Here is a 9,589-nt window from a genome sequence, read left to right as displayed (position 1 = left end):
GATCTTTGATAGCTTCTAATGATCAGGGTACTTTTTCTATTCCAACTTATGGTGCAAGTTCTTCCCAATAAAGAATAACGTTTTCTTATGGCGTCTCAAGCTTCATAGACTCGCTACGCTCCGTAACTTAGAAGCAAGAGGGTAGTTTTTGATAATACGTGTTTGATCAAGCATAGAATAACCGGGTCGGGTTCGGTTCATGCTTGACATCGTGAAAAGAGGATTTAAGGGTCAATTGTGTTTAACTCTCCGGTCCGGAGTACCGTGAATAACCCCTTGCGAGATGAGGATCTCAACAGGGGTGGTTAAACGTAGACCCACCACCGGCGGGTAGTCCGGTCATCGATGGCTCGCTTCGAGCATAGGGTTTATGTTCAAGGAATGTTACCTGTATATCCAGAATATCTAATGTGATGCTATATGTCCGATAGAGCGGGTAAGGGATATGCTATGTGGATAGCGCGATTGGTCCGTACATTGATACTAGAAATAGTATGTGTGTAATTTCCCAATAAGACCAACCCCCTGCCTTGTGATTCGAGTCCGTTATTTATAGCTGCAGTGCCGTTTGTTTATTAGAGTCACGTGTCCCATGTTGCTTTCGTGTCTGTACTGCTTGGTCGTTCCATGGAGGGGACCGGGGAACAGTACTATTACCTTTTTCACTGGCTGTCGGCCTTTGTACATAAATCATGGTAAGTACAGGACACGTCACCTTTTCATAGCGCGCCCTCATCAACCTGGCGCATCCTAGCGCGCATTTACTTGCGCGAGTAGTGCTATAGCGCAGAGGATATGCACATGGTGCAAGTGTGATACGCAACACGAGCCAATCGGGTATGCGTATCATTAAGTCCCCCCAGTTCGATATTATGCGCAAGTGTGATGCGCATTGTGTCGAACTCAACTGCTATAAATTCCATAACAGGTGTGACGTGACAGCCGTCACATCACCTGTCACGTTGCATTAAATTCTTTCTCCTTTGCTTGTGCTCTGACACGTGTACGGTCAAGATTCATTATGACTGTTTCTTCCCCTTCTATAAATAGGACTTTCTTCATTCATTTTTCACTTTTCTTGCTTTTCACTTTCTTACATGGCTTATCGCGCTGATTTTTCCAACGTTGGCTCTATTCCTTCATCCATCTCCGCCGAATATGTAGCGCATATCTCAAAGCGCTATCCCCCCATGAGATCTTTGTCGCCTATCGTTCCTGGTCGCTTAGACCGGGCAAACTGTGCTCCTTGCGGAAAGGTGGCTGTATACAGTGTGGTTTTTGAGCGGGGAAATATGCGCATGTAACAACCCAACCCGTTGTCCAACCAAAAACGCGGAATAATTTTTTACTTTTTTTTATACAGATAGGGTGCGCGGCGCGCAACCCTCCTTGTACGCGACGAGCACAAGGCCATTCAGCTTCTGTCCGGATTTTTCGTTTTTGCGTTAAAGATCTATCGCTTCCCGACGCTTTTAGACTAAACGGTTTTCGCAACACATTATAATAGGTAAAACTCACACGTTTTTATAATAAAACAAGTTTTACGACGCCGGGCCCACATCGGCCCGTTTTACGAATTAAGAACGAAATACAATTTTCGACTACATGTTTTCAACACAACATAAAAGCCGAGCATGGCGATTGGGGATACACTACCCAATCGTAATCAAATCCAAAAGCAAGTCTTCTAAAGCAAACTAAGCGAGTCCACAAGTTCTCACGCTTACCCGAGCCACCGCCTCCATGCAAATCTATAAAAAAGTAAACAACGAGAGGGTAAGCTAATGCTTAGTGAATGCAATACTTATACGCATACATACATAATTCAATTACTTGCGTACACCTACACAAACAACACACGACATTAGCAATACATAATATCACGTATTCAATTGTACAACAAGCCAACATCGATAACATAAAGGTCACATCAAAATTACAATGCTAAATACGAATACGTACAACCCACCGGTTAAAATCACGATCGCGAGGGAATAATCCCCTTTAAAAGCCACAATGTTCATAACATCAAATAGTACCAAGAATCCAATTCCATGAGTGGTATCGTCTCATCGAACTTCAAACCCACCCTTCATGCTTCATGTGGTATCGTCTCATCGAACTTTAAGCCCACATATGAGGTATCGCCACATCGAACTTTAAGCCCTCATCAAGTAATACAAAAGTAGTATGGCATCGTCAATATCGAACTTTAAATCCATACATGAGGTATCGTCACTATCGAACTTAAACCCTCATCAAACAAACAATCGTGGTATGGCATCGTCAATATCGAACTTTAAATCCATACATATGAGGTATCGTCACATCGAACTTAAACCCTCATCGAACAACGTAATAGTGGTATGGCATCGTCCCATCGAACTTTAAGTCCATACATATGAGGTATCGCCGCATCGAACTTTAACCCTCGTCCCGCATCGAATATTACAATAGTAGTATGGCGTCGTCATCATCGAACTTTAAATCCATACATATGAGGTATCGCCGCATCGAACTTAAACTTTCATCCCGCACCCCGGTCCCAATGTGGCCCAAGAGAAGTGTATTCTACCAAATAACACTCGCCACGTCATACACAAGCAACCAAATTATATACATAAACATATAAATATTCCACTCACCTCGATTACTTGAAACGCTAATCCACTTGAGCTTCCAATCAACCAAGCATGAATCACCTAAGAAATTCACAAACAAATAAGCTAAACACTCTAGCTTATGCCCAAAACACCTTAAGTGCTTTTTCGACCAATTTGCACTTACCTCTATTTCGACTAAGTCAAAACTCGCCCAAAACGCTCATAATCACAATTTACTAGTGATTATGTTCCAATCCTACATTTTACTCAAGGTTTCAACATCAAAACACATTACTTGCATCAATTTACATAAAACCCATTTTGACCTAATCTCAAGTCAAAACACCCATTTGCAAGCTTACACAATTTATCATTTATAACCTAAGTTAACTAGTGATATTAACACCCGAACATGATTATCAACTAATCAATTTCATCATCCAACCCAAAACCCACCAACAATGGTCATCGACACCATTTATTAGCTTAATCACCCATTTATCAACTAGTGGGTTTACTCAAGAACACACAAGTCAAAACCCTAACTTGGAAATCAAATCTAACAATTGAAATTCGAAGTTAGAACTTATCAACACTACCAAAACGTATCCAAGGAAGAGATGAACAACTTTAACACTTGGACTTTTGATCAATTCAAGCTCCTTCTTCTCCAAATCAAGCTTTCTCTATCTAACACTTTCTCACTCTAGGGTTGGAGGTTGAAGATGAGAGATTGAAGATAAGATTGTGGACTTGAATGAGTCCACCAACCTGCCATTTTGTGGCCTAAAACCGACCCTCAAGTGAAAAGACCAACATGCCCTTCATTAAACTCAAAACAGAAAAGCAGAATTCTGTAGCAGGTCAGGTGCGCGGCGCGCACCCCTTACCTTGCGCGGCACGCACGAAGGTCAGAACAGTCTGCCAGCTTTTAAAATGCACCACGCTTCACACACTTTACGTACACCATATCTACATTATGTGCAATAAATATTTGGGTCTTACAACTCTCCCCCACTTAAACTCGATCACGTCCTCGTGATCTTCATCGCTTAACCAATCGGACCTACACTCTACGGTCCTCGACATACATCCGAATTCGATTTCCGTACAATATCTATCAACCCGAAGGCTTTTCTCATTTACTAACACGCACTAGCACACACTCTCCTTTAAAGTCCACGACGACTACAACGAGCACACATATAATCCTACGTGTCTCTATGGATTCTCTAGGCAACTTCTCTCATTAAGTTACCTTTTCCGACCAAATTGTCACCCGCAATTTATTAAATCTAACAAATTCGAGCACCAGGTATCGCTTCATTCCCCAACCGGAACAAACTCATGCTTCAATCACCCGACATACACAAGCTAACACCCAAAACTCGTACCGAGTTAGTAATTTCCTTAGCGTACTTCGATCACGTACATTGCTAAAATAAAGTTTGTACCACTAACATGGTCACAAACGACTTAACGCAGCCAACAAAAGGCGTATCCTCACGATTGGATAACGCTCGACATATTACTTGCAAGAAAACAAGCGCACCAAGTGATATGGTATCGTAAAATCTAACTTAAACCCACATCACATACTAACGCACCTATCGATATGGTATCGTCTAATCGAACTTAAACCATATCTCATGCCAACTCACCCCTTGATATGGTATCGTCAAATCGAACTTAAACCCATATCTCTTTCAACCGCTTTTGCAAATGAGGTATCGTCAAATCGAACTTTAACCCTCATTGCACGTACGCTAAGTATGTAAACATACTTAGTATAATTCCACTCGACTTGGAATTTTTCGCTCACTTAACTCTCGATGAGTTATCAATGCTAATACCTCGAGTAGTAACTTAAATCTAAATCAAATAATACAATTTCAACCTAAATTGTACTTTACCACCATCCGACCATTCTAGGTCTCGACACTAATTTCAAATCTATCACAAACACCGTTCGGAATTTTCACATTACAATCCCTTTGTGCAGGAGTAACACTCCCCCGCTTAGGATCTCGTCCCATAATCACATTGTCAAGATATTATCATCCGGCGATAAATATCATTTTCCGAATTACATGATTATACCTCTCGTCGGTCATAGTCTTCTCCGTTCACCATTTCATTTCCAACGATGGAAATTAGCACTCACCGCCACCCATTGGCGTCGTCTAAACAATGACTTAAACCAACAAGATTCATATGTCACAATATTTGCTCCATCCCCGAGCATACGAAAGATTTCGAATTATCTTTCATCACTTCTACGAAGATCTCACTACAATTTATCCAAGCTTTATATTGCAATTTTCCAATTGCTAACGCTTGTCACACCTTCACCGTCACACATATACTTAAGAGTTTCACTCCGGTACCCTAAGTACAATGTAACCATCACCTCATCGGAGTCGAACATTACGCTTGCAGGTATAAAAAGGCACCTGACGCCGCATCATTTAGACTCTACTACTAACATTTATCAAAGTCAAAAGACTTGTTACCTAGGGTTCCATCCGCCCGAGGACACCCATAACATAATTAGAATGACCTTAAGTCATACGTGCTCGTCGAACCTTATGGTTCATAATCTTACAACACTAAAGCGACCACGCGCCTACAAGTAACACCAAAGCCTAGTCCCATGGCTTGGAAAAATATTTTACCCGACACTAAGGAATGCTTGGAAGCACCAAGTCTTACGCCCTTCGACCGTCAACCCAAACCTCATCATGGGGTAATTCCGAAAGGAATGCTACCCTTCATTACACTACGCACTAACAATGCATCAAATCAAAATCGTAGGTACATTTCAATATAGAAATCAAAAAGTACCCGAAACATCGTCGTCAGGTTCTCGCGCATCATCACTAATCATCACCTAGTTGCGCCCCCTGGCATCACCAACCAATTTCGGGCACTCTGACTTCCGGTGTCCCTTTTGCTGACAATTAAAACATGTAACCTGGTTGGAAGATGGCTCTGATACCACTTGTAACAACCCAACCCGTTGTCCAACCAAAAACGCAGAATAATTTTTTTTTATACAGATAGGGTGCGCGACGCGCAACCCTCCTTGTGCGCGGCGCGCTCAAGGCCATTCAGCTTCTGTCCGGATTTTTCGTTTTTGCGTTAAAGATCTATCGCTTCCCGACGCTTTTAGACTAAACGGTTTTCGCAACACATTATATTAGGTAAAACTCACACGTTTTTATAATAAAACAAGTTTTACGACGCCGGTCCCACATCGGCCCGTTTTACGAATTAAGAACGAAATACAATTTTCGACTACATGTTTTCAACACAACATAAAAGCCGAGCATGGCGATTGGGGATACGCTACCCAATCCTAATCAAATCCAAAAGCAAGTCTTCTAAAGCAAACTAAGCGAGTCCACTAGTTCTCACGCTTACCCGAGCCACCGCCTCCATGCAAATCTATAAAAAAGTAAACAACGAGAGGGTAAGCTAATGCTTAGTGAATGCAATACTTATACGCATACATACATAATTCTATTACTTGCATACACCTACAGAAACAACACACGACATTAGCAATACATAATATCACGTATTCAATTGTACAACAAGCCAACATCGATAACATAAAGGTCAAATCAATATTACAATGCTAAATACAAATACGTACAATCCACCGGTTAAAATCACGATCACGAGGGAATAATCCCCTTTAAAAGCCACAATGTTCATAACATCAAATAGTACCAAGAATCCAATTCCATGAGTGGTATCTTCTCATCGAACTTCAAACCCACCCTTCATGCTTCATGTGGTATCGTCTCATCGAACTTTAAGCCCACATATGAGGTATCGCCACATCGAACTTTAAGCCCTCATCAAGCAATACAAAAGTAGTATGGCATCGTCAATATCGAACTTTAAATCCATACATGAGGTATCGTCACTATCGAACTTAAACCCTCATCAAACAAACAATCGTGGTATGGCATCGTCAATATCGAACTTTAAATCCATACATATGAGGTATCGTCACATCGAACTTAAACCCTCATCGAACAACGTAATAGTGGTATGACATCGTCCCATCGAACTTTAAGTCCATACATATGAGGTATCGCCGCATCGAACTTTAACCCTCGTCCCGCATCGAATATTACAATAGTAGTATGGCGTCGTCATCATCGAACTTTAAATCCATACATATGAGGTATCGCCGCATCGAACTTAAACCCTCATCCCGCACCCCGGTCCCAATGTGGCCAAAGAGAAGTGTATTCTACCGAATACCACTCGCCACGTCGTACACAAGCAACCAAATTATATACATAAACGTATAAATATTCCACTCACCTTGGTTACTTGAAACGCTAATTCGCTTGAGCTTCCAATCAACCAAACGTGAATCACCTAAGAAATTCACAAACAAATAAGCTAAACACTCTAGCTTATGCCCAAAACACCTTAAGTGCTTTTTCGACCAATTTGCACTTACCACTATTTCGACTAAGTCAAAACTCGTCCAAAACGCTCATAATCACAATTTATTAGTGATTATGTTCCAATCCTACATTTTACTAAAGGTTTCAACATCAAAACACATTACTTGCATCAATTTACACAAAACCCATTTTGACCTAATCTCAAGTCAAAACACCCATTTGCAAGCTTACACAATTTATCACTTATAACCTAAGTTAACTAGTGATATTAACACCCGAACATGATTATCAACTAATCAATTTCATCATCCAACCCAAAACCCACCAACAATGGTCATCGACACCATTTATTAGCTTAATCACCCATTTATCAACTAGTGGGTTTACTCAAGAACACATAAGTCAAAACCCTAACTTGGAAATCAAATCTAACAATTGAAATTTTAAGTTAGAACTTGCCAACACTACCAAAACGTATCCAAGGAATAGATGAACAACTTTAACACTTGGACTTTTGATCAATCCAAGCTCCTTCTTCTCCAAATCAAGCTTTCTCTCTCTAACATTTTCTCACTCTAGGGTTGGAGGTTGAAGATGAGAGATTGAAGATAAGATTGTGGACTTGAATGAGTCCACCAACCTGCCATTTTGTGGCCTAAAATCGACCCTCAAGTGAAAAGACCAACATGCCCTTCATTAAACTCAAAACAGAAAAGCAGAATTCTGTAGCAGGTCAGGTGCGCGGCGAGCACCCCTTACCTTGTGCGGCGCGCACGAAGGTCAGAACAGTCTGCTAGCTTTTAAAACGCACCACGCTTCACACACTTTACGTACACCATATCTACATTATGTGCAATAAATATTTGGGTCTTACAGCGCATTCTGCCTACGAATTTTATCTTGCGCGTACTTTCCCATTTTAACATTGGCGTGGGTCAGCTTGATCCTGACAGTGCCTGCCGCCTTGTTGTTTTCCAGATGTGGTGTAGGGCGCACGATTTTATTCCTACGGTGAATTTGTTTAAAAGCATATTTTCTTTTGAATGGCTTGACATAGATTGGTTATCATTCCGCGATAACGTCCGCTTTACTGGTGAGCCATCGGAGGAGAGTCCACGCGACTGGAAAGAGCGTTACTTCTTCGTGGATGACATGTTCATTTCTTTAGAGTTTTCAAATGTGAGTGCTTGGCAATATGGTTTTGACGGGGGTTTGAATACAGCGCCACCTTTAAGTTCAAGTGAAAGGTCAATGCTAGACAAATGCATAGGTTGCGCGCTTCCCTTACGCACGTATAGCAACAGCGTGTTGTATGCTGGCAGGATATCCAAGCATTGGCCAGATCCCAACTACTATCCTCACTTCAGTCGCCATTTGCAAGGTATGTAGAGTTATTTACCTTCTTCTCTTCTACTCCTTCTTTAACACTTCTTCCCTTTGTTGACAGCATTCCCTTCTCCGAGTATCTCGAGTTCTCTTTTTCTACTTCTGTGGTGGTGGATCGTATGCCTTTAGGGAAAGGTTTTTCGACTAAGCGTCCCGTCACCGCAGCTTCTGCTTCTGGCTCTATACGCAAGAAAAAGAAAAAGAAGGTCGCGGCGCAGTATGCTGACTTTCCTAAGCGATGTCCTCGCGAAAAACTTGTTCTGCCACATCGTGACGCGCCTGCTCTGAAGAAGCGCAAAAGATCTGCCGCTTCTTCCCATCAAAGCGAGCTCATACTAGTATGTTGAGTACCTCCTTTGTTACTTATTTTGCTTGCAAGTCAGTATTACTTACTTGTTATTTCTATATAGATGACGAGCGTGGTGGTAACGCGAGAGGGAGTGCAGATAGGTTTCATCCATCTCCTATTCAGATTGATAGCGACTCCTCTGTTGAAAAGCAGCGCCCAAACTCGGTGGGGTCTTGTAAGGATAAGAACGTCCAAAGCCCCGGGCCGAGTAACGAGTCTTCCGACGATGAATTCTCCGTAATGAGGGATACCATAATGCGCCTTTGCGGCAAGTTTGACAATGCACAGCAGGCCAATAAAAAGATTCAGGCATAATTAGATTGTGCTAACCTTCTGAATAGTGATCATGAGGAAACTATCTGTGCGCTGCGAACACAGTGTGTCGAAACAGAGCAGCAAGTGAGGTCGGCTGCTCATGAGTTTGAGGTTTTAAAGGCGGGTCCTCCTCGTATAGTGGATCACGCTTTAAATAGCGCCGTCGTAAATGATCGCTATGAGAGCGCTTTGAAAGCTATACAGGATGTTGAGCGCCTTCACTTTTGGGATATCGTGAAGGAACATATTCAGGTGCCCGCCATCCTTCCTAAATCTATCCGAGATTGCCTCATTCCTGGAGCGCGGAAAGTTGTTAGGGAGGCTTGCACAGCCTTGCACCACATCCCTATTCCCCGGGTCGAGGAGTTGTTACGCAGTCCGCGAGTGACGGCGCGAGAGTTAGTAGACTCTAAGTTGTAATTTTATTTGTAATGTCATAATGCGTTATGACGCGTGTAACCATTTGTACTATGCGTATTTTTCGAAATAAATAGAAAATGTATTAT

Source organism: Rutidosis leptorrhynchoides, chromosome 3 (assembly GCF_046630445.1).
Source record: "Rutidosis leptorrhynchoides isolate AG116_Rl617_1_P2 chromosome 3, CSIRO_AGI_Rlap_v1, whole genome shotgun sequence".
Classification (NCBI taxonomy): domain Eukaryota; kingdom Viridiplantae; phylum Streptophyta; class Magnoliopsida; order Asterales; family Asteraceae; genus Rutidosis; species Rutidosis leptorrhynchoides.
Note: the sequence above shows the minus strand (reverse complement) of the source record.